General features: G+C 37.6%; 1 long non-coding RNA gene across 1 annotated transcript in view; it reads right to left on the reverse strand.

Annotated features, from left to right (window-relative positions):
• LOC309872011 overlaps positions 1-25,434 on the reverse strand; it is a 251,455-nt gene extending 226,021 nt beyond the window's left edge. Inside the window, exon 1 of the long non-coding RNA XR_014315612.1 lies at positions 25,360-25,434. This is a non-coding gene — a long non-coding RNA (uncharacterized lncRNA). The remainder of the gene's footprint in view (positions 1-25,359) is intronic.
• Positions 25,435-26,543: the final 1,109 nt, after the last annotated feature.

The raw sequence follows: 26,543 nt of genomic DNA on the forward strand, positions 1-26,543 counted from the left end.
TGTGCGTGCCCGCTCGTGCGCTCTCTCTCTCTCTCTCTAGAATAAATAAATAAAACCTTTTGGGGGGAAAAAAAGCATATATGGAAAACCTAGAGAAATAACTCATTTTACCTGCCAAATTTGTGAAATGAATTTAAAGAATGTGTTGCTTTCTATGTGTGATTAAATAACCTTTTTTCTGAAATTTCTACTCTGATTGCCCTGTCCTTACAAGAAGGTAATTGGGCTTATACAAAAGTTAGCGAAGCAGCATTCTGAAATAAGAAAAGCCAGAACAATTCCAGGCATTAGAGCTTTAGATTGTCACAGACCTGTGTTTTACATGAACCACTTCAACACTTTCTCTCTTTCACTCATTTCCCTACTTCCGTGCCCTTGGCTTTCCATCAACACCCCATTAAAGCAAACACCTGCAGTGGCATTTTCTCTGCTCTTTTCACTGTGCCCATTAACCCTCCCCATCCCGGACCTCTCTTGGAAGATAATTAATATTAAAACCTTAAACCATATCATACAATCCATCTTGTCAATACTTGAAACCTCTGTGGCATCCAAATGTTTTATTTATGTACTTTTATAAAGATTTATTTATTTATTTGACAGAGATCACAGGTAAGCAGAGAGGCAGGCAGAGAGAGAGGGGGAAGCAGGCTCCCCGCCTAGCAGAGAGGCCAATGTGGGACTTGATCCCAGGACCCTGGGACCATGACCTGAGCCAAAGGCAGAGGCCTCAACCCACTGAGCCACCCAGGTGCCCCATTTATGTATTTTTATAATAGAGAACTATTGGTGCATCTCTTTTCTTCTGCAGCCATACTGGCAGAGTTTCAAGAAATAAGAGAAGCAAAATGAAGATAACTAGCTTTACTTTGTTTCAAAGTGCAGAGAAATAAAGTTTAGATTTCAAATGACAGTATTATTCATGCAAGATCATCACCCATTTTGGCGATTCCGACCCCAAAGAGGGTTATTTGACTCTTTTTAATGTGTTTCTGCAGCTTAAATGCGCAGGGGCAGTACCAGCTATGGTCACCTGATAGCAGCTATGGGGAGGGGCAGTCTCTGAAGTTTAGCGGGACAGCTGCTCAAAAGGTCCATGACGTTAACTACTCACTCTGTTCCTCCTGTCTTTTGATTAAAAGACAAGCATCTGAGAACAAAGAGAGAGGGGGTTTGGGATTTGGGGTTCTTTTAATTTTGTTTAATGTGATCTAATACATTCAAAACAAGATTTTAAACTTGGCCTGACTCACTTTGCTTAATGTTTCAAGTCTTTTTAGATATTTGTCCTCCTCTTTTTGGCTTAAAGATTGCTGTTTGTCAAAGCAGCATTTTTTTTTTTCAGTCACCGGATTTCTGCACCGATCCCATCTCTCTTACTGAAGGAAGAATTTTGAGAAGAGAAAAGAGATGCAGGAGGCCCATCATTTTCTCTCTCCTGTGAAGCTTCTAAGGTCTTCCCACTCTTTCTCATCCTGTAACTACTGATGCCTAGGAAGCATAAAGCCCTGTTTATGTTTCTGGAGATTTTTACATCGCATGCTCTACGAAGGAAGAAAAATAACCCTATGCTTATATTAATCAAACTAGGAGTTGCCACATTGTCTTGAACACAGTTCTTAAGGGATTCCATGGCTGAGAGGTGTTTTTTGTTTTTCTTAAAGGAATCAGTTAACAATACCCCTTTTATACCAATGGCTCCTACGCATTTGGATTTTACCATGGGTTCTGTTTAAAATATTTAAGAACTGGTAAACTATGAACAAATAGTATCCTGATGACCCCAGCTGAGACAGGCATCAACCTTTCAATACTTGTGAAAAGGTCTGGATCCCAAGAAAGAATACTGAGTGGCCAAAGTGGGTAGAAGGCAAGGCATGTAGGGCAACAGTTATTTAATAGTAATTGTAAACTTATTTCAATATTTTTACAGCCGCTATAGTTGTATGAAGTCTAATGTACACCAGTTATGAAATTTATTGATTACCGGTTTGTTTGTTTAAATGAGGACCAACATATGGTCAACTTTTCTTTTGCTAAATAAGTATACACATTTAAAAAACAAAATCTAAGTACTTCCTATTGTCCCCATCATTTCGTAACAGGGAAATTTAAAACCACATAAGTAAATAGGACATAATCTTAGAATAAAAAGGCAGGGTTTGGTTTTTTTTTTTTAATAGAATGAGCTTAACTTTATGAAAAAAACTCAGAACATTTGATTTTATTTTTTATAATTTCTCTACTGACTCAAGAAAATTTAATTACTGACCTACCCTAGTCCACAGAGAAATCTTCATGTAATACTTTTGTAAGCGGTCAGTTTAAGTGAAGAAGTGCCTTCCTCTAGAGGACAATATATGAAAAGAAAATGCGAACAGGTCAATAACCAGAAGATAAATGTGTTTCATCACACAGATATTAACAAACATTTAGCATTATTTGTTGAAGAAAGGCCCAACTTCTGTTTACCTTGTGCTCATAAATCTAGTGTCAAATTAAGGATTTACGTTGCTTTCATTTCGACCAAAACATGTCTAACCATTTGTTTTTCCTGCTGATTCTTGATGATGCATAATCAATGTTTTCCATGGCACAACTACAAAACTACTAGCTTTTACAGAAATGCCATCTCAGCACACACATGAATTCATAGTAGCCCAAGATTAATAGTTTTACTCTGCGAAGTATATGCAATATAAACTGATGTTCTCTGAAACCTAATTTAGTGAAGGATGGGAGTATGCTTTCTGTCTAGCTAAATGAATTATTTCATCCTTCAGTATAGGCATTTCCAAAAACAAAAAATCTAAAAGTTTTTACATGTTTAATTTGAAAGCAATGTCTTTGGGTGTTGAGTTTGCTAACCCCTGGGGATAAAAATATATGTTTATAAAAAATAAAAAGTTAACAAAAAAAAAAAAAAAAAGAAAGAAAGAAAGAAAGCAATGTCTTGACATTCAGTCAAACCCACAGTTAAGATTCTCTCTAGATTTCAAAACCCAACTAGAGGGCCATTCTTACATTAATTGATTGGGAAGCACAGATACATTTGTATGGGGAAACTTCAAATTCTCATTTTTAAGGAAAAGTGAATACACATAATTAAAGAAAGTGAATTTCATATGATACCCACAATTACACACATGATAGCTAATCTCATATTGCATTATCAGAATGCACATGCTCTTCCTTTTTATTGAATTAACAAGACTCAGAGACTTTTCCTTTCCTTTCTTTTGTTCTCAACTAGGAAAACGTCAACAATGTCCCCCCACATGTGCAAGTTGATATTCTAATGCATGGTATCTAAAACATACTTTGCTGCCCTCTATATCTAAACTTGGAAATTGTTTGTACTAAACCATCACCCACTACTATTCTTCTGAACTTTTGTCTTGGCTTTCTAACTCGTTGGTCTTTTTCTTCCTTCTTAAAGTTAACTGTGGACAGAAGTGTTCCAAAGGGAAATGTAGTAATTCTCATAATGCTTAGTGCAATTAGCAAAGATTCAAGAAAACGTCTCCCAGTAGAATGACTGCATCATGCAAGAGTGCATTTCCTTACTGGCTAGTTTAGTCATCCTACAACTATTTCCAAAGCTTTGTTATTTAATCCACATAAATGTCCAGAGGCTGCCTCTTTGCCATTCTCCTTCATTATAAGAACTAAATCAGTTCTTTTGGATTAGATATACTACCTTTTAAAATTTGCCATATGTCCTTTCTAAAATTTCCTACAACCACACCGTGAATGAATGTTGCTATGCCCCCATGTATTAAATGAAAGGTGGAGGTTAAAGATTTGATCATGACTGCTTTCTCCAATCTCTGTCATGAATTCCTGTGGAATTTTCCAGAACTAGTCCCTCCCTATAGAGCCATCTGTTTCACTTGGAGGGGAGAGTGACAGCACATCAACATCTTTTCCTATTAAATGTGTCCAGAATCTGATTCACTATTATTTTGCTCTATCTCCATAGCGAATCTGTCCTCAGAATTGAATGCTTCTAAAACTTTTTTTTTTTTTTTCCTGCTGTAGTCATAATTTCACAGTTTCTCTCATTGGGCTTCTCAGTTTTATAACTGTCATTCCCATTATCCTTTTCAACAATCACTCTGATTATAAATGAGCAAGCTTGACTCTTTCACTGATTTCTTTGGCAATATTTTTAGTACCATTTTCTTCCAACTGATTTAAACAAAGAAATGTTCTATTGTTTAAAACCACTAAATTGAAGTAATCCCCTATTAATAATGCTATTTTATAACTAAAAGCATGTCCAGACATAAATAGGCCTGGCTGGGGTAGTGTTCTATAGTTGCTGGTTACCTGGAGAGCCAGTTCCAGACTCCAGGATATTGACTACGATGATCTGGTAAGGTGTTCACAACCTAGTATCTAACCAAAGTGGTATTTTCAAAAGCTTCATTAACTAGACACTCTATAAAGGCACTGAAATCTTTAATGTTGTTGTTTTGGAAACGACTGAATCCACATGGGTGTAAGAGCTTTGTAAGGTTTACTCTGAAGTTAATTTGAGCATGAGGTGTATATTGCAAATTATTAACTGTATTGAGTGGGATTCTGTTCTAGAGGAAGAGCCTTCTCTATGACAGGTATTCTGTAAAATACTGGGAATTCAACAGTGAACAGTTATTAACATCTGATTTCCCCTGATTTTCATCTCCTGCCTTAGCTTTAATTAACAACTACGAGAAATCTGTAGTTCAATGATTCTTTTTTTTTAATCTTTCTCCTCATTTAGACTGTCCTAGCATCTTACAAGTCTCACCCCAGTCTGCCCTGAGATTTCCCTTCTTTGTATTTAAGAATCTTATTTACTATAAATAACATGTTTCCTCCACAGCTGTAATGCATATGGTTTTAATTTGGAGAATGAACATCTCACTAAGACAGTTGTCTTACATGTCCCAACTTTTAATCATCTAAATGACCCTACGAGGTAAGTATTGTATTTCTTTAAAGATTAAAAAATAATAATAATAAGGCTTGCAGATATACTGTGTTATGTACATCTAATGAGTGGTACTGAGACCTGCTGGACTCCAAATCCATCACTTGGCCTTCATCTCCCACTGCAGGCATCAAGTCTTTATTAACAATATCCCAAACAAGTTCCCAAAGAACTTGTTATTAATGACCCTAAGACTGGGATAGTCACGTGGTTCTACTCTATCTCTATGCTTTAATTAATTTAAATAATTAATATGCCTTTTTATTTCTACAGTCAGCATTCCAACGTTGTGCGTGGGGGGTGTGTATGTGTGTTTGTAAAGATTCAAGCTCAAGAAGTAGTATCTTGGATTAGGTTCATTAGAAGTAAGCAAATGTTGAGTGCAAAATTCATAGGTAGGTAATTTATTAAGGAAGTATTCCCAAGAGTAAACAGCAAGGGAATGAAGCAAGCAGGACAAAGAAGGTGAAGAGGCCATGGAAAGGTGTGAGTTCATGTGAAGGTTCAGCTACACTTTCATCATCAACCTTAACCTCAGCCTGGAGCCCAAGGTTCTACAGTATAAACTACAGGTCAGTTTGTGCTGACTGGAGGCACAGGAGCTAGGCGTTCATCAGCCATTGGCTAAGAGCCACTCAGGAGAGAGATTAATTCCCAGCAGGGTGTGAACTCTCAGTGCCCGCTCCAGTCCCCAGAAAGCAGTTCCCCAAAAGCCTCTCTGACACCAACTATTAGAAGAAAAAGCCCTCACACAACCTGGGAGGGAAAGTAGAAGAATCTGAGGCAACCTGGGCAGAGCACAAATAATGGGAGTTACAGCTATAAAGCTAAAAACCCCATACGAGTGCAATCATACGGTGCTTGTCTTTCTCTGACTTATTTCACTTAACGTTACACCTTCTTGGTCTATCTGTACCACATAGGGAATTTAAGGCACAGAACAAAGAAAGAAAGGAAATAAGAGAGACAGACAAAAAACCAGACTCTTAAATACGGAAACAGGTGGTTGCCAGAGAGCAGAGGGTTGGAGGATGGGTGAACTAGGTAAAGGGGATTAAGAGTACACGTGCCACGATGTGCAGAGAAATGGATAGAGTCGCTGAATCATTACAGTGTACTAATATACATGTACTAATATAATGTACTAATAGAACTGAAACTAATATAGCACTGTAAGATAATTACATTTGGATAAAAAACAATTTTTAAGAAGAAAGAAAGAAAAGAAAGCTAAAAATCCCAAAGAATGAAACTGAGATTCTGACTATAGAAATTAGAAAATGGTAACTACTATTGCAAACGGCTTATTTCCTAGGCATATGTTAGTTTACAAAGGATGCTCTCCCTGTTTGAAAAGGATTTGAGAGGGCTGCAATTAAAGATGCATGCAAAGTGTGAGTATCAAAACAGGAGTAGAAAATCTCAAACCTATAGCTATTGGGAAATGCAAATTTAGTACATACCCAGGCTCCTGTAATTTACTGCATATTTTAAAAATATTTTATTTATTTACTTGCTTGTTTGTTTCTTTTTGTTTCTTTATTTGGTGGAGAGAGGAAAGAAAGAGAGAGAGAAAGAGAAACCAGGAGTGAGTGTGAAGGGAGAAGCAGACCCCCCGCTGAGCTGGGAGCCCGGAAACAGGGCTCAGTCCCAGGAACCCAAGATCATAACCTGAGCTGAAGGCAGACCCTTAATCAACTGAGCCACTCAGGCATCCCACTGCCTTTTTATGATTAAATTTATGTTTGAGTTTCGTGATAATCATGGCAATAATAGTGAAAGAAGGAAAAAGTAGAGGAAGGGGAGAGAGGAATCAGAAGCCCCTGCCAAGATTTTAGGAGAGAGAAACTCTGATAAATCCAAATTCTAAAACCCCAATTTGCACATAGATACTTATACAAGAACGGGTGAACAGTTAAGTAAGAATAAGTTCAACGGGCACCTTTTGTAAGAAACGGTAAGTGCTCATCACATGACTGGTCCTCCCGTGGATCTTCTATGTCATTAAAAAGTAATCCATAGATAGGTATTTTATTTGTAGGAGGTAAAGTAATGTAGTTTAGAAATATAGCTTTCTTGGTTTTCTATTTGTTTGGTTTTTTTTTTTATATTTTATTTATTTATTTGACAGAGAGAGAGACAGCAAATGAGGGAACACAAGCAGGGTGAGTGGGAGAGGGAGAAGCAGGCTCCCCACTGAGCAGGGAGCCCGATGCAGGGCTGGATCCCAGAATCATGACCTCAGCAGAAGGCAGAAGGCAGACACTTAACTGACTGAGCCACCCATGCACCCCTAGAAATGTAGCCTTCTATTATCGGCATTAAGTATCTATTATAATTCTTCTATTATCAGCATTAAGAAGGACAAAGGCACTAAGTCTCAACCCCTCTTATGAGACAGTTCTTTGTTTTGTTTGCTTTGTTGACATAAAAAATCTGTATGCAAATGGTATATATGTAGTGAGTTTGGAGATAAGTATACACCCATGAAACTATCACCACAATCTACGTCATAAACCTATCCATCACACCCAAAGGTTTCTTCCTGCCTTCTTATTTATTATTTTTGTGATAAGAACACTTAACATAAGGTCTATGTTGTATCTATTTTCATTTAGTAAAACTTTAAGTATGCAACCTAGTATTAACTATACGCACTATGCCATGTAGATCTGTAGGACTTAGTCATCTTCTTTAATTGAAATGTTATACCTTTTAACTAATACTTCCCATTTTCCCTTATCCCCAGCATCTAGAGACAACCATTCCATTCCCTGATTCTATGAGTTTAACTATTTTAGATTTCTCATATAAGGGGCATCATATAGTATTTGTCCTTCTGTGCCTGGCTTATCTCACTTAACAAAATGTCCTCTGGATTCATCCATATCCCCAAATGGGAAGATATCCTTCCTTTTTAAGGCTAAATATTATTGCATTGTATGTATACCACAATTTCTTTATCCACTGGACAATTAGGTTGCTTCTCTCTTCGCATTTGTGAATAATGCTACAACGAACATCAGAGTACAGATATATCTTTAAGATCCTGATTTCAATTCCCTTGACTATTTACCTAGATTGCTGAATCATACAGCTTTTTGAGTAAACTCCACAACGGTTTCCATAGTGACTTCAACAAGTCACATCCCCATCAACAATATTCATGAGTTCCAATTTCTCCACATCCTCATAAAAATTTGTTATCTTTTGTTCTTTTTAAAAATAAAAATTATCCTATCAGGTGTGTGGAAATACCTCATTGTGGTTTTTGATTTGCATTTCCCTGATGATTAGTGATATTGAGCATCTTTTCATATATCGATTGGCCATTTGTATGTATTCTGCAGAAAAATGTCTAAAGTCCTGCTGTGCCTGGGTGGCTCAGTTGTTAAGCATCTGCCTTCAGCTCAGGTCATGATCCCAGGGTCCTGGGATTGAGCCCTGCTCCCTGCTGAGTGGGAAGCCTGCTTCTCCTTCTCCCACTCCCCCTGCTTCTATTTCCTCTCTTGCTATGTCTCTGTCAAAAAAATAAATAAAATCTTTTTTAAAAAATATCTAAAGTCCTTTGCCTATTTTTTATTTTTATTTTTTTAAATAGGCAGAGAGGCAGACAGAGAGAGAGGAAGAAGCAGGCTCCCTGCTGAGCAGAGAGACAGATGCAGGGCTCGATCCCAGGACCCTGGGATCATGACCTGAGCTGAAGGCAGAGGCTTTAACCCACTGAGCCACCCAGGTGCCCCCCTTTGCCCATTCTTTAATTGCATTAAAATTTGGTTTTTCTTTTATTTTTTTCTTGCTGTCTTATTTTGTTTTATTTTGTTGCTATTGAGTTGTAAGATTTCCTTATATATTTTGGAGATTAACCCTTTCTCAGATATATGGTTTGCAAATATTTTCTCTTTAGGTTCCGCTTCATAGATTGTTTTTTCATTCAGTTTGTTTCCTTTACTATACAGAAGCTTTATAGTTTGATGTAGTCTGCTTGTCCATTTTTGCTTTTTTTGCCTGTATTTTTGGTGGCATATACAAGAAATCATTGTTAAGACCAATGTTGACATGTTTTCCCCAATGTTTTCTCCTAGGAGTTTTATAGTTTCAGGTCTTATGTTCATGTCTTTAATCCATTTTAACTTTATATTTGTGTATGGTATAACATGAAGGTCCAATTTCATTCTTATACAAATAAATATCAAGTTTTCCCAGGGCTGAAAACAGACTATCCTTTTGTTGAGGAGACTGTCCTCTCCCCATGAGTATTCTTGGCACCCTTATCACACATATATGTGAGGGGCCCCTGGGTGGCTCAGTGGGTTAAAGCCTCTGCCTTCAGCTCAGGTCATGATCCCAGGATTCTGGGATCGAGCCCTGCATCTGGCTCTCTGCTCAGTGGGGATCCTGTTTCCTCCTCTCTCTCTGCCTGCCGCTCTGCCTACTTGTGATCTCTGCCTGTCAAATAAATAAATAAAATCTTAAAAAAAAAAAATATGTGAGACTTTGTTTGGTGGTTCTCTATGCTGTTTTACTGTTTTATATGTCTAATTTTATGCCAGTACCAACCTATTTTAATTACTGTAGCTTTGTAATATATTTTGAAATCAGGAAGTACAATGCCTCCAGCTTTCTTCTTTCTCAAAGTTGTTTTGGCTCATCAAGGTCCTCTGTGGTTCCAGATAAAGTTTAGGATTTTTCTATTTCTATTTCTATTCCTATTCTTTCTACTATTCTATTTCTATTTCTTTCTATTTCTGTAAAATATGTCACTGGGATTTTTGATAGGGATTGCACTGAATCCGTAGATTACTTTGGGTAATATGGACATTTTAAAATTAATTCTGCTAGTCCATGAACACAAGATATCTTTCCATTTATTTGTGTCTGCTTTAATTTCTTTCATCAGTGTTTTATAGTTCTCAGTGTACAAGTCTTCCTACATATTTTATTTTTTTTGATGCCGTTGTGAAGGGGATTGTTTCATTTCTCACTCTGATAGCTTGCTGTTAGCATATCAAAATGCAAATGAGTTTTGCATATTGATTTGTATCCTGCAACTGGGTTGAATTTGTTTATTAGTTTTAGCAGGGTGGTGGTGGTGTCGTTGTTGTTGTCATTGTTGAGTCTACAGTGTTTTCTACATATAAGACCACATCATCTGCAAACAGATAATTTTACTTCTTCTTTTCAAATGTGGATGCTTTTCTTTCTTTTGTCTTGCGTAACTGCTCTGTCTAGGACTTCCAGTATAACCTGGGATGGAAGTGGTGAAAATGAGCATTATTCCCGTGTTCCATATTTTAGAGGGAAAGACAGAGTTGAAATTTAAATCAGAACTGTGGTTTTGCCACGAGAGACCATGTAGGTAAGGTAAAGCATGCAGCAAAATGGCAGTGTCAACATGACCTACATGGTCATGGGCCTAGGAGATCTGACTCTGCCAGCCTCTCGGATCTCATCTGGTTCTACTTTCCCAATGGATCCTTTAGTTCAGTCACCGTGGCCTGGGCTTCTTTCTGTCCTTGAAAGCTAAAGCTCTCTACTCTAAGGTTTTCCACTTGTTATTTCTCTTCCTTCAATCTCCTTCATGACCGGCTCTTTCTTCATGCTGAGCTTTCTTCATGCTGAGTTCAAGTTCCCTTCTCAGAAAGGCCTTCCTCAGCTACCCTTATTCCTTATCACACTACCTTCTTCACGTCTCTTTCAGTACTTGTCAGTATCTGAAATACATGAAGCCCTTTATGTGCTTCCTCTCTGTCTCCCCTGACACAAGAATATAAGCTCTTTGAAAGTAAGGACCATGACTAAAATGTTCATTGTGGACCCAGTGCCTAATGCAATGACTGCAATGTAGTAGGCCTGGGATAAATGTTTAGTAAATGAATATGCACATTATCATTGTCTCTATTCTCAAGGATATATGATCTGGTTGGGAGAGCAGAGACATACACTACCAAAATAACATTTCTCAAGTTTCATAGCTCACCAGGGAATTCCTGTAGGATTCTCTAAAGCAAAGCCTGATTGGGAAAAAACGCATTTTTTTTTCCCTCACCCGTCCTAGGATCCAACACAATGTGCTCCAAACCTGTTTCACACAACTTGCAACAAGAGAATGCTAATGAACAACTCCTCACCTACCAGCCTCTGCACACGCGCACACACACACATATACACACGTGCACCCGCATCCTAACTTCTGCAATTACAAGAGAAGCCCTGTCCATGTAGATAAAAACTAGATAAACATTAGAGTAGCTATATTCAGTATGTAGAATTCAGATTCTTCTTGCTCAGAGGAAAGTTAAAAGCAATACAGTATTTTCCATTTTAAAAATCTATTTCATTTCACAATACTGCTCTCACAGATTGTTTTTTTAATGCCTTTATTTAGCCACTTTCCTGTTCTCCACTTCCGGCTCACATCCTGGCATTTCCCTGATGTGTTCATTTTAACTGCAAACACCTAATCAGAATTTTAAGAATAATCATCAGTAGTTTGGCTAACTTTCAGGAAGAAATACTAGTGGTGTTTTCAACGGGCCAGCAGGGTGTCTCCAATTATAAAGATGGAGGAAATAAAAACAACAGGATGGTAAAATCCATTGAGGGACAGACTGCATTTTATAGGAAAAGATGTAACTTCATTTAGCTTTGGTCTTTATGTCTTGCAAATGTGCTTAGCACGCCTACATCCCATGGGTCTCAGCGTCAATATTTATGTGCTGGAATATTTCATTGCCTCATAAACCAAGAGGTAACTGAGTATTTTTTACTCTCTGGGAAAAAAAATGTTATAGCAGGTAGTAGTTTCAGGCAGTGCCCCTTCTCACAATTTTATGCATCAACTCTCAGGAAGATAGAAAGCTAGATAAACAAAAAGCCTCCATTTTTTCCCTCTTGTATTAGATACTAACTGTATCTAATTCAAATCCAAGTTAAATGTGATTCAACTCCAACCAAAATTTTAACTTCAGAAGTTGAAGGACAATAATTTGACTATCTATTGTGTTTTAATATAAATTTCAAAAATCTTTATAGGGAGAAATCCTAGTACTTTAAGGACCAAATTCAAGTTTAAAGTTGACATTTCTTCATAAGAAATAGAAAAGACCTCTAAATACATGATCCCTGAGACTTACAAGCAAACATTACTTTCAATATTCAGGAACAATGATTATTTCCCAAAGGAGAAAATACTCACTTGGTGCAAACTGTCATGTGGAGTTCCAGATTCAAAGCCTCCTTTCCCAACTCTAAGGGTTCTGAGTCCTTAAATATTTTCTATCCTAGCTTCCTGGATACTTACCCTCTAGTATCTACTCCAAAACTCTGCACTCCATCAAAATTATCCATCTGAATATATGACGAGTAGAATCCGGGCGGGAGTGAGCTCATCCATCTCTCTCTCTCCCTCCCTCTCTCTCTGTCACTTCCTCTTCTTCCCGCTCGCCCGCCTCCCTCCTGCCTTTTCTTAATCTCTCTCACACAAACATACACATAAAAAGAGTCTGTAGTGAAATAAGTTTGAGAGATGCAGATTTAAAGCAAAATAAATCTATTTAGAAAAATTCCAAAGCATATAGTATATTAATATGCATTATGAATCTCAAAAAAAGTGACAGGAGATGTAGTCTTTTCCAAATATACTTGCTCACAGATCATTTTTAAAAAAAAAAACATCTTTATTGCCACAACTATCTATTATCTATCTATCTATCTATCTATCTATCTATCATCCTACTATATGCCTTGCGTTAGTTTTAATAAATGCACAGTAAGATGAATAATCAGATTTATTTCTCTAAAGAAGCCTATAATTCAGGAAACAGATCACATTCTCTATCACTGTGCTCCAGTAAGATAGCCACTGGCCATATATGGCTACTTTAAATTTAATTAAATAAATTTAATTAACATTAAAAAGTCTCAGTTCTTTAGTCTCACTAGTCATTCCAACTTCTCAGTAGATACATAGTGGCTAGCAGCTACCATAATGATGGTGCAGATATAGAACATTTCCACTGTTGCGAAATATTGTACTGGCCAGACCTGCTCTGGAACATTATATTACTTTTATTAATTATACACTAATAAGCATAGTCATTCATTCTTTTAGATAACTTCTCTTCCAAATACTGCAAACTTTATCAGATCTTACCCAATCACAAGTCATTCTTTTACTACAGTTAAGAAATTTCACTCATGATTAGTGTAAATTATTCCCACTTATTACTACTTTACTCTCTCAACGAATTGCTTCTGGATCCACTGTGCTACCTGAACTCAAAAGCATTGGCAGGAGTTAACAATCTGATCATATTTGATGAACCGGTCCAGGGACTTTACAGCCAGAGATGCTCAGAGTCAGGAAAAGCCTATAAGGATGATTTATTCCCATTCCCTCATTTTTAAAACTTAGAAACTAAAGCTCAGAGACATAGGAACATGCCCTAGGTCAAAAAGATGTTACATGGCAAAGTCCCTGAAACCCACCTAAGTCAATCATAGACTGCACCTAACTCCCTAGGTCTTAAATATTGTCCTTCAGAAGAATTAGTCATGGCAGAGCACACTACTGGCCAACGAGTGCAATTATACACAGCAAGGATTCTTCTATTGATATCCTTAAGCTAATGGTACAAAATGGAACTTTTCTCCATAAGATTATTATCTTTGGTATCAAATTTAATTTTTACTGAAATTCAACAGGTACTGTGAATAGTAAGCTCTGTAAAGAAATACTCATGGAGGGGCACCTGGGTGGCTCAGTGGGTTAAGCCGCTGCCTTCGGCTCAGGTCATGATCTCAGGGTCCTGGGATCAAGTCCCGCATCGGGCTCTCCGCTCGGCAGGGGGCCTGCTTCCCTCTCTATCTCTCTGCCTGCCTCTCTGCCTACTTGTGATCTTTCTCTTCAAATAAATAAATTAAAAAAAAAATAAAAAAAATAAAAAAAATAAAGAAATACTCATGGATACTATCTAAAAGTATGTGTGAGTGTGTGTGTGTCTGTGTGTGTCTATATATATATATATATATATATGTAGGTATATTACATATATACATATTTTTATATATATATAAAAATCAGCAAAGAGTACAGATCTTTATTTCCCAGTATTTGATTACATCATAATAAAAAACTGACATTTTTACAGCACCCAACAGTTTCAGTGGCCTTTATATAGATTACTTCATTAGTATCACAGGCATTTTTTTGAAAGTGAGAAACATGAGATTCAGAGAGATTAGAATCTTTAGTCCTGAGTCACATGACCGCTATCCAGGAACTGGAACTCATATTCAGTTTTTTTTTGTCTTTAAAATTGATGCATTTACTATTACATCATAGCTGCCTCCCCTAAAACATGGTAAAAAACTCTTATGCACAGACAGTGAGAAAGAAAAATGCTGCAAATGCTATGGAAAACACTGTGGTGGTTCTTCAAACAATTAAAAATAGCAATTAAAAAATTGCCATATGATCCAACAACTTTGCTTCTGGGTATATACCTACAAGAATTGAAAGCAGGGTCTTAAAGAGACATTTGTATACCTATATTCATAGCATCATTATTTGCAATAGCTAAAATGTGGAAGTGACCCAACTATCCATCAATGAATGAAGGGATAAGCAAAGTGGTATATCCATACAATGGAATACTATTTCAGTCTTAAAAAGGAAGGGAATTCTGACATATGTTACAACATGGGTAAAACATGAGGACGTTATGCTAAATGATATAAGTCAGTAACAAAAAGACAAAAACTGTGTAAGTCTACTTACATGAAAGGAGAGAAAGGGTAGTTAGTGTTAAATGGGTATGGAATTTCATCACAAGATGAAAGAAGCTATGGAGAGAGATAGTGGTGATGGTTGTACAACATGATGAATATATTTAATACCATTAAAATTTACACTTAAAGTGGTTAAGACCGTAAATTTTATGTTACGTGTATTTTACCACAATAAAAAAGGCAAAACCACTCCCTTGCACGTATCATTTACACTTCTCCCAAATTATTTTTGCAACAAAATAAAACACATAACATAACAAGGTACTTATTCTATATATTCAGTAGATCATTAGCATATTAGTAAATCTGGCAGCATCTCATAGTGGTCAGATCTTATCAAATGTGAGTCATTTCTTTTTCTGTATGAATCCACAAACTTGCTATCTGCAATGAATTTTGTCTTCAACAGGCTCAAAAGTCATAGAACAATCCCATCTTCTGTTAAAGGGTAAGCCTACCAGAGTTCCTATCATTATATTTCAGGCCTGAGTTAAAGATTTTTTTCTACCTATAAAACTCATGGAAATTGCAGTTCTCCTGGATGGATATGTTTTTTAAAAAAGCAAAACAATTGGCATGTTCGCCTCAAATTTTTGGCAGAAGGTGTCTTTGGACACTTTTTGAATGGAAGTGTCTTTCATCTTAGCTAATACTATTAAATGTAGTTTCTTCTATGGCTTAGCTGAAATCATATGTGCTGTTTATCAGGATTATGAAATAACTATCCAGAAAAAATAGCCAAAGTCAGAAAACCCTCAGGGGACACAACTAAAAACTGAGTTGCATACACTGAAAAAGACAGAAATACCTCTGTGGGCGTGAAAATAGAACATTAACAATTACTCAGAATGCTTTTTTTTTTTTTTTAATCCCAAAGGAGATTCATGTGCAAAGGTAAGTTTTTACATGAAACTTGAGGTTATTGGCTAATAAAAATGGTGATAAAGAAAACCTTCCAGCCTCTGTGATCCTGACGAAAGGGGGTAAGAGACATTCCATATAACAGATTAAGTTAGAGAGTTTTACAAACCCCTTCCATCATTAAAAAAATAATAATAAAGAAAGAAGGGAAAAAAAAGAAGAAAGAAAAAAGAAAGAAATCTTGCCATTTGCCATGACATGGATGGAACTAGAGGGTATGATGCTGAGCAAAATAAGTCAATCAGAGAAAGACAATTATCATACGACTTTACTCACATCTGAAATTTAAGAAACAAAACAGAGGAGCAGAGAAGAAGGATAAGTAAAACAGTGGAAATCAGAGGGAAACAAACCATAAAAGATTCCTAATCACAGGAAACAAACTGAGAGTTGCTGGAGGGGAGGAGGGTGAGGTGACAGGGTAACTGGGTGATGGACATTAAGGAGGGCCAGGGATGTAATGAGCACTGGGTATGACATAAGGCTGGTGAATCACTGAGTTCTACCACTGAAACTAATAATAAAGTATATGTTAATGAATTGAACTTAAATTAAAAATTAGTCAACAAACAAAAAACCCAACTTCCTTGAAAGATACAAAGCTTGCAGCCCCCAAGACAGAAAGAACTGCTGATTTTGGATTGTGTGCCTATGTTCCCCTCATTTCCTAGGGCAAATACAGATCTCCAAGGCATTAAAAGGAGGAAATTCTGCTCTTGCATCTAATTTAGAGCTCAATAAAAAATGAGAGAATAAGAGAGAGGGAAAGAGGGCCTTTGGGGGGAAGTCTGGGAAATCAGAGGAAATATTCAAATAAAAATTTCATTGTTCTCTATTAGCATAGGTTCATAGAGGACTGCATTCCAGTAATAGTTGATTTGGTAGAATTCCAGAATTAAACAATTCTATAAACTGAAAGTCTGTTCCCCATAATTCAAATGCATATGCTGAAACCTAATCCCCAGTATGATGGTATTTGGAGGTGGGGCCTTTGGGAGGTGACTGAGTCATGAGAGCAGGGCCCTCATAAATAGGAGTAGTGCCCTTATAAAAGAGACTCCAGAAAGTTCCATGTGAAGACACAGTGAAAAGAAAGCTGTCTAAGGAATCAGTAAGCAGGTTCTCACAAGACAGTGAAGCTGGTGGTATCTTAATTTTAAACTCCCAACCTCCAGAACTATGAGAAATAAATGTCTGTTCCATATAGGCCACCCTGTGGTATATAAGTCTATGATACTCTGTTATAGCAGCCTGAATGGACTGAGACAAGTAACTTCACGATCAGAAAAGATAACGTAAGAGAGTAGTTAAGAGCATGGGCTCAGGAATTAGATAGTCAGGACTTTATTTCCTGATTCTGAGATTTCTCCATCTCTCTGGCAAATTGATGAAGCCAACAGAACTGAAGAAAACTAACTTTTAGAAACCTCTTTGAGGGGCACCTGGGTGGCTCAGTGGGTTAAGCCTCTGCCTTCGGCTCAGGTCATGGTCCCAGAGTCCTGGGATCGAGCCCCGCATCGGGCTCTCTGCTCAGCGGGGAGCCTGCTTTCCCCTCTCTCTGCCTGCCTCTCTGCCTACTTGTGATCTCTGTCAAATAAATAAATAAAATCTTAAAAAAGAAAGAAAGAAAGAAAGAAAGAAAGAAAGAAAGAAAGAAAGAAACCTCTTTGAACTTCTCCATGCTCTTTCCCCCTCTCCGACTGACTGAACCAGTTATAACTTCTGCAGCCATCTAATGGTATATTGCGTTGGCTGAGTCCTTGAATGATGGCACAGCGACCATCAACATGGGTTCCTAACTGACTACAAGACAGAGAGCTGCACTGCTCACATACTCACCTGCCAGAGACTGTTACATGTGGGAGAGGCAAAGTCCTATTATTCCAAGGGACTTAACAGGCAGGACTATTTATTACAGCAGTCAGCGACCCTAACAAACACACCCACTGACATGTGTCACTACATCAGGGAGAATGCCTTCCAAGCTCTCTGCCATGAACATATGACCCTTCAGGTGTTTTCTAATTTTTCGTTTAAGTTTTGCAATGCCTGAAAAAGTAAAGTTTTCTTTTACCTGCAATGTATCATGGGGAACAATAAAGAGTATAAGATCAGAGCATGACTAGAATTTTATTGATGACCCAAGGCAAAATAAAATTCAGCCTGCTCTTTTGCAGCATATTAGATCTGCTGCTCTTTCAGCAGTAAAATCTTGTATTGTCAGCAGCTACTGAGAGCAGATATGACTCAGAGGACACATAAAAGCATATATGTAAGGTAACTACCTATTCTGTTTAGAAAACCATTTTTCCACAACATAAGTGCACTCTAAAATTTCATATTTTAAATAATCAAAATCACATTCAGAATGCAGAATCTCACAAACATGATGCTTCCCTATTTATGTCCTAATTGCATGTGACAGAAGAAAGGTATAAAAAGTACACAAAGACAGAGAATCACAAATTTTAGATATCAAAGAGAACTTAAAAATTATAAATCACAGCAGTTTCATTCTTTAGAGAAGGAAAGACAGACTTGGAAAGACTGTTAGCTGCACAGTATCATTCCAACAGACTTAGGACTAAAATGTGGTTCTCACTACATCAAGAACTAATGAAGTACTAAATAGTGACTAACATAGCATAATAAAAAAATCAAATAAATGAATAAATAAATAAATAAATCTTTAAAAATAAAATACGGTCTTTAGTGTTTTGTTTTGCTTTTCAAAGAACACACATTTTCCAGATAGATCAACTCCCAAAGCTTTAAAATCGTGAAATCTTGTTTGTTTTGCGACATTATTCTTCAACCTAACCTCAAAAAGTGATATCAGATCATGATTTATTTTATAGTATTTAAGTCTGCAACAGTTCTGAGACCTCCCAGCATCTGGTACACAGATGGTGCTCAATAAATATTGATTGGCTGAGGTTATGTCCATCAAGGTGCATGGCCTAGTTAAGGCTTTTGCTGTGGTTTCATAGTCACCAGATAGAATTCTCATTTGCAAAAAAAAAAAAAAAGGAAGTTTAAAAAAGAATCAGAGAGATTAATTTATAGAGCATGATATTTACTCTTAAATAACCAAATACTTCCCAGGAATCAAACATAACCTTTTGTCAATATATACCAATCACTATGGATGTTTTGAACATATACAAGAGGCTTTTGGACCAGCCATGACAGAAGAGCAGGCATAGGAATTATTCTTATTGTAAAAAGAAATACACAATTGAGCAAAATATATAAAAAACAACTATCCTGAGGCACTGGACAACAGAGAATGTAGGCTGTGTTCCTCAAAAGGAAAGAAACATGTGGGGTGAGATTTGTATGTGCTTCAGGATTCTACCTTTCCAAGCTGCAGCTAAAGAGACCAAAGACATTGCGTTCAGAGGAAACAGTGTTAGAAATACAACTAGCCAGAAAACAATGGAATAACACCTTTAAGGTTTTGTAAGACAAAAATTGTCCACTTAGGATTCTATATCCCATGATGTAGGGACACAAATATCCAGTCTATCATTTGGAAGGGTTGTATTGATATTAGGCCAAGTAAAACTTAAAATAAAAATATTACTAAGAATAAAGATAAAAAGTCATAATGATAAAAATATCAATTCTTTAAGGAGTCGTTAACGCCCCAAATGAGTATGCACCTAAATAGAGAATCTAAATGAAGCAAAAACTGACAATTTAAAGAAAAATAAATAAATCCACAAAATAAATATTTCAAAACTATTTTCTCAGTAATTGATTGAACAAATGGACAGGAAATCGGTAAGGATGTATGAAGACTGAATAACTATAAAACTGACATTCACGGAATATTCCAACAACAGAAGAAAGTGCATTCTTTTTAAGCACACAGGCTATATTCATCAAAGTATACTCTGTGCATAAATCATGTTGTAATAATTTTAAAGGGTTCAACAAAGCTTATATTTATTTTTTTTTTTTTTTTTTTTTGCTTTTCAAAGAAAATATTTTTGAAATAAGTCTCTTTTAATAGGCTTAAAGAAGGGCACCTGGGTGGCTCAGTGGGCTAAGCCTCTGCCTTCCGCTCAGGTCATGATCTCAGAGTCCTGGGATTGAGCCCCACATTGGGCTCTCTGCTCAGCAGGGAGCCTGCTTCCCTCTCTCTCTCTGCCTACTTGTGATCTGTGTCTGTTAAATAAATAAAAATAAAATCTTTAAAAAAAAATAGACTTAAAGAAGCCTACCTCATACTACTTGATGACAAAATATAACTAAAAAATGAGGTTATGAATTGGATTTTAAAAATTAGTATTCTAGGTTATTTTACAAACCAAGTGATGTCCCACAATGTACAAAAGGAAGCCTCTCAGTGAGGAAAATGTTTTTAATCAAAAAAATCAGAAGACAAATGAGCAAAACTCAAAAGCTCTGAAAACCAGTTGCAGGCGTTGTGTTCATATGACATCAAAAGCAGTAAGTGATAGAAAGCCCTAGAATACTCTTTCAAATAATTAAAATATTTTAAGGAAAGTGTTTTTTTTTTTTTAAGGTTTTATTTATTTTTTTGGCAGACAGAGATCACAAGTAGGCAGAGAGAGGGAGAAGCAGGCTCCCCACTGAGCTTAACCCACTGAGCCACCCAGGTGCCCTTCTTTAAGCCTATTAAAAGAGACTTATTTCAAAAATATTTTCTTTGAAAAGCTGGTACAGGAAGGCTGGGGAATAATTTGGGAGCAATGAATGAAAGGCTGAATCAGAGCCCAGAGGGTCTACCAGAATAAGAAAGAGTTTTAGCAGTCCCTAAAGAATGCAAAAAAGTAAAAAGCAGGACAAGAAAATAAACTGCACAGATCAAGCTCCATGCCCATAACGTGCATGGAACTAGAGGTTAAAAATAGAAGGTAGATATTCAGGGATGGAGCCCAAGATGGCAGATGGGAACCCAGACCCCAAAGCAGGAGTCACACAAGATGGGAGTCAAGAATCCAACCAAAGCAACTATATTTTGGCAAGCAAAATCCAAAGAGAAAAAATGAGCCAGGAGTCTAAAGGATGGAGTTATTGAGTTCTGACCCTGGAAAACAAATATAATTCCTAAGGGATAAGTATATGCTAGTGGTTATGTGTGTGAAGCTTTACCTACATCCATGTATGGGCAACCTGGTTAACAGGGGAAAGAGCAACAAGTTGGGCTTGAAACTGACCCAAGCAAGATCCTCTGAAATATACAATGTACCCAGAAGCAGAACTAAGACCAGGTAAAAAGCAGAAATTGGGTAGAGAGGCTTGCCTACTGGGAGCAAAGATGGGTCAAGAAAGGACCAGACATTTCTACCACAGAAACTGGGTAGTTAAAGGGACATTAAATTTTATTTATCTTTTTTTATGATGCAAATATCAATAGTGCTAAAAATCAGATGTCATGAAATGCAGAAACAAAAACTACACCCAAGATGAAAATCACTGAGAGTCTGATAACCCTATACATGTGGCTTTAAATACATAAAAGGCCATACCAATGACTATAGTTCTGCCATATAAGTAACAGGTATTTATGAAATGGAATGATATTGTCTATTTTTCCTCTTCAGCAAGAGCCATTAAAAGAACAGTGATAATGTCCAGATTTCATGAGGAATTTGTTTTCACATTAGTGTTCAAATTAAAAATCCCTGGAAAGCAAGTGAGCATTGTCAGGCCCAAAAGATCATGTGAAGGCAGACAAGGATCCAGCACAACAGTTGAATATGGTCTACACTGGAGGGACGGATAGACTGAATCATTGCCCTCAACCCTGCCTTGGTTATCTCTGCTTCTCTAGAAAGCTCACTTCACTGAGGGCTCACACTCCTGGAGCTCAAACAGACAGGAAGAATATGTGCTTGAATTGTCTAACTGCTTTCCCTCTCCTTTATCCTGGGCTCGTCTCTCAGGTCCCCTTCCCTAGTTCTGGAAAACTCTCCATACTAATCTTCTAGACCCCCTGACTGAGGACATAGGTATCTCTTGAGAGAGCTCCTCTCAAGAGTTAAATGCTGCCCCCCAATCCAGGGTAATAATAATTTCTGCAGTTAGTCTGGATCTCTATTTGCTGCCTGCTCAGAGAATACTGACCACTGTGTGGAGTGCTTGAGCTGTCCCTCACCAACCAGATGCCTGGATATTAACTGCTTGCTTCCTCTCCCCCATGGGCCTCCACCCCATCACAAGTCTCAGCCACTCAGTGATCTACCCTAACATCCAGACAGCACCCACCCTGCCTCTGTTACAGAGCAGATCCCTTAGAATAATTTTGCTTCTACTCTCTGAGGTGAGCATGCACACCCTTAACTTAAACTCTTAATAAAGGCAATGATACTACATGGAGCAGTTCCTAGTGTCAAGATCCAAAGCCATCGGCTCTACAAAAAGAAAGTTACTAAGACAACCCACTTGAGATTTCCTGATGTCCCCAGATGTATTTATTACGAAACCAGAGATGATACAAGAGAGGCTGGGAATGATTGTGCTCCATCTACAAGCTACTGAGCAAACATTTCTCAGTGTTCACAGGACAGCCAACCTCATCATGGAGTAAAATAGAAACCAACTACAGCGGATGGTAAAACTAGTGAATTATCAAGTCACTTCTGCATCACTTCCTTCAAGTATAAAATGAAGAAGATTGGGGTAGGTCATCTCTGAGGCCTCCTTAAGCTCTAAAAGAACTATGATCTGTAAAGGATGGCTTGATTTAAATTGGCATTTTATGTTAAGCATACAAAAATTTACTGATAATAGATATACTTTTTGTGGATACTTCCCAGAATCAGCATGGCTAAAATATGATGTTTTAAAAGAAGGAAGAGGGGCACCTGGGTGATTCAGTCAGTTAAGTGTCTGCCTTTAGCTCAGATCACGATCCCAGGGTCCTAGGATGGAGCCCCTGCTTCTCCCTCTCCCTTTGCCTGCTTGCTGCTCCCTTTGCCTGTTCTCGCTCTCTCTCTCTCTCTCTCTCTTTCACTCTCTCTCTCTGTCAAAAAAGTAAATACAATCTTTAAAGTAAGAACAGAAGGAAGGAAGGAGGAAGGGAGGGAGGAAGAAGGTAGATGCTTAAAAATTGAGAAGCCAAAACTTGACTTAATTTGTGGAGTACCCACAAGGTCTGAATAGTAAGATACCTGAATCCACAAAACATCTGACAAATTCCAATTCAACTTGTTTGTCCCAATCCAACTTGTTTATCAGCCTATTTCCAGAGCCCAAAGTGTAGTGGAGGTTATAAATAAAGTATTATATAGAAATTCACTATCATTTGGGAAATGATGCCATAGAATAAAAGAAAAAAATTTAATGTCTTTTATCATACTAAAATTTATGGCCATAAAGGCAACTGGGCAATGCCGGCAAGATGGTAAGAACACAGTGCTTCATCTCCCTGGTCATAACTGAATGGCCTCAATTTCTGGTCATTCACATTTTCAGGAACATAGTTCTCCTTTTCGAAATGCTTCAATGGTTATAAATGAGTTGTTTTTTATATAAATACCTAATGTGTTTTTCTATCAGATTAGTTCATGATGGAATAATGTACATCAATTTCATGCATAATTTGTACTTTTATAGCTGAAACATCAAGAAGAAATATTATCATTAAATGTTGATTCATGAAACAAACAAACAAAAAAATCATTCTTAATTCAAGCTCAGGCCAATGTTTATCAGGCCACCAAGAATGGAGAATTCTGCACGGATAGCACACTGCTTGCCCAAGGGATCTTCTCTTCCCCACAGGTCTCCAATCCTGCTGGCTGCTGCTTACAGCAGAATAGTGAGGCATAGAACTTTGTTCCTTTGTTTGTAAGGAGCAAAGCTGTGCTCTAAAACAGGGGTTGGCAAACAATGACCCACAGGCCATATGCATCCCACTCTTTGTTCCAGTATGGCTCTCGAACTAAGAAGGGTTATTACATTTTTAAAGGGGTGACAGGAAAAAAAAAAAAAAGAAATAAAGAAAAATAGCTCAAAACATGTGAAAATTACATGAAATTCAAGTGTCCAGTAAATGAAGTATGGGACATAGAGAGACTCACACGCACTTATTCACACATTTTCTGTGGCTGCTTAATGCTATAACATAAAATCAAAATGCAACAGAAACCATACAGCCCACAAGCTCTATATAATGTCTGGCCCATTAGAGAAAAAGTTTGCCAACCTCTGCCCTGAAACATCTAGGAAATAGCCTTGTTGCCCCATAGACAGCAGCAATATTCCACTCGGCAAATGCAAATGTCTCCTGCATCTCATACCTAATGCAAAGTCAAACCTCAAAGTCAACACTCTGCTTTAACACAGAAGTCCTCTACAAAAATACCTTTCGCTTTCTGAAATTTCTGCCACAGTCTGTCAGGCTCAGTCACTTGCTTGAAACCAGTGTCTCTGCTTTTCTCCTGGTTCTTCTCTGTCCCCAGACTCAACCAGATTTCTTCATAGCACTTAACTGTGGTGAGGATTTATTTTCCATTTGTCTGTCTCTCCCACTAGAGAGCAAAGTCAGCGAGGCTGGGGTCTCGTGTATTCTGTTCACCATCATGTAGTGCTCTTTTAGAGACCCCCAGGACACTTAGCACTAAATGGAAGCTATTTAACAAATACTGAAGGACTGGCTGACAGAATAAGCAAATAAGGCTAAAAGAACCAGAGAGAAAAAACTTTAAAATGGATTTTTTTTTTAGGGGCACCTGGGTGGCTCAGTGGGTTAAAGCCTCTGCCTTCAGCTCAGGTCATGATCCCAGGTCCTGGAATCGAGCCCCGCATCGGGTTCTCTGCTCAGCAGGCAGCCTGCTTCTCCCTCTCTCTCTGCCTGCCTCTGTGCCTACTTGTGATCTCTGTCAAATAAATTTTAAAAATCTTTAAAAAAAATTTTTAATGGATTTTTTTTTAAGCACTCCCCTCCCAAAATCTAATTCGTCTGAAAACTAAGGCCACAACTCACCAAACACTGACCATGGGCCAGACACTATGCTCAGCCCTTGACATCCAAGGACTGCTGTAACAAATCACCACAAAATGAGTGGCTTAAAACAACAGAAATGTATCCTCCCACAGTTCTGGAGGCTACCAGTCTGAAATCAAGACATCCATAGGGCTATAATCCTTCTAGAGTCTCTGGGGAGACGTCATTCCTTGTCTCTTCTGGCTCCTGGGAGCTATTGGCATCCTTGACTTGTGGCTATATCACTTCAACCTGTTTGTCTTCACAGGGCCTGTGTCTTTTCCTCTTCAATCTCTTAATAAGGACCATTGACATTGGATTTAGGACATACCAGTTTAATCTAAGATTATCTCATTTCATGATCCTTAACTTAATCACATCTGCAAAGACCCTTTTTGCAAATGAGGTCACAGTCATATGTTCCAGGGATCAGGACACTGACATGTCTTTTGGAGGGTACTATCCAATTCACTACCCTTCGCATCAGGATATTAGCACATTTGTGATTTCATTTAAGTTCTCCCAAGAGTCTTGACAGTTACTGCCATTTCTCAGACAAGAAAACTAATAATAAATTGAAAAGACTAGCATTTGAAACTAAGTCCACTGGGATTTAAGACTATGCCCTTAACTATTATGGAATTATATGGTCTACACAGCCATCAGGACCTCTTCCTGAACCACCCGACTTGCAAGCAGAATATACCTGAGTCCCAAGCCACCACAGGATCCCTTCGTTTCTTGGTTTCCTTCACCTACTTCCATATCCAGACAATTCCCCCTGGAATGCAAAAAAAAAAAAAAAAAAGGCTATTTCACAGGTCACTAAGAAACTCCCAGTTGTCTTCAGGGTTAATCTGACACTGATAGCCCCCTTCTCCAAAATTTAGTTCCTGTTTCTCTCAGTAAATTATGCTAATACTTCATGATGTTTGTGGCAAATTAAATTCACATGTATCCATCACTGATGAGCAGTGTGTATGAGAAATTCTAAAGAGAGTATTTTCTTTACTTCACCCCAGCAATCTTATAGAAGTATGAATCCCTTTTTATTTTTTTTTTAAATGGGATGCAAATGACAGTGGGGCATCTCAAATGGCGACAAGGAAGTAAAATACAAGGAAGGAATTCTTTGGTCACTTTGAATTAGAACATGCCAGTGACCCTCGAGTGACTATAAACTATGGGCCTTTCTCCAAACTCTTTCAAACTGCTTGGCTTAAAACTCACATAACGATAGTTCCTTGTGAAAATCCCCCTCCTAGTGGGCTGAGAGAATTAATGTACATCCTAAAGTAAACAAGTTGCTCCTTTCACAGCTGAATCAGAACTATTACATGTCATGCCAACTCAGAGGGAACATACAGTCAAGGAAATAGAAGGGTCAAAAGCCAATCACCTGGAAATTTATGTCAGTTTTTAATGTTTAGGTTCCTTCACCGCAAACAAATATCACACTTTAATACCACTGCACAATAAAGGAAAACCTTTGACTTGTGGGCTTGTGGAAAAAGCAGAATGAAAAAGCAGCATTCATGTGAGAGTCAAAACCTACCCGGCACTTTGGTGAAGAATAAAAACGCTTTTGTGCTATGCCTTTTACTTCTGCTGAAGCTGAGACTCAGACCGACTCCATGGAAGGAAACGGACAATAATTGAGTAACTTCTACTTATCTGATTATGCCATAGTTTTTGCATGACTGAATCTTCACAACCACTCATAAAAATAGGCAAAAGCCCTCAATTCAGAGTTGAGGACATTGAGGCTCAGAAAGCCTAATGACTTACCAAAGGTCAAGCACTTAATTAGCAGCCATCTGAGGTACACGAAAAAGATTTCCAAAGACCAAGCTGACCTAAATCAACTTTTTTTTTTTTTTTTTTTTTTTT

The sequence above is a fragment of the Mustela nivalis genome, assembly GCF_964662115.1.
Source record: "Mustela nivalis genome assembly, chromosome: 8".
In the NCBI taxonomy this organism is placed as follows: domain Eukaryota; kingdom Metazoa; phylum Chordata; class Mammalia; order Carnivora; family Mustelidae; genus Mustela; species Mustela nivalis.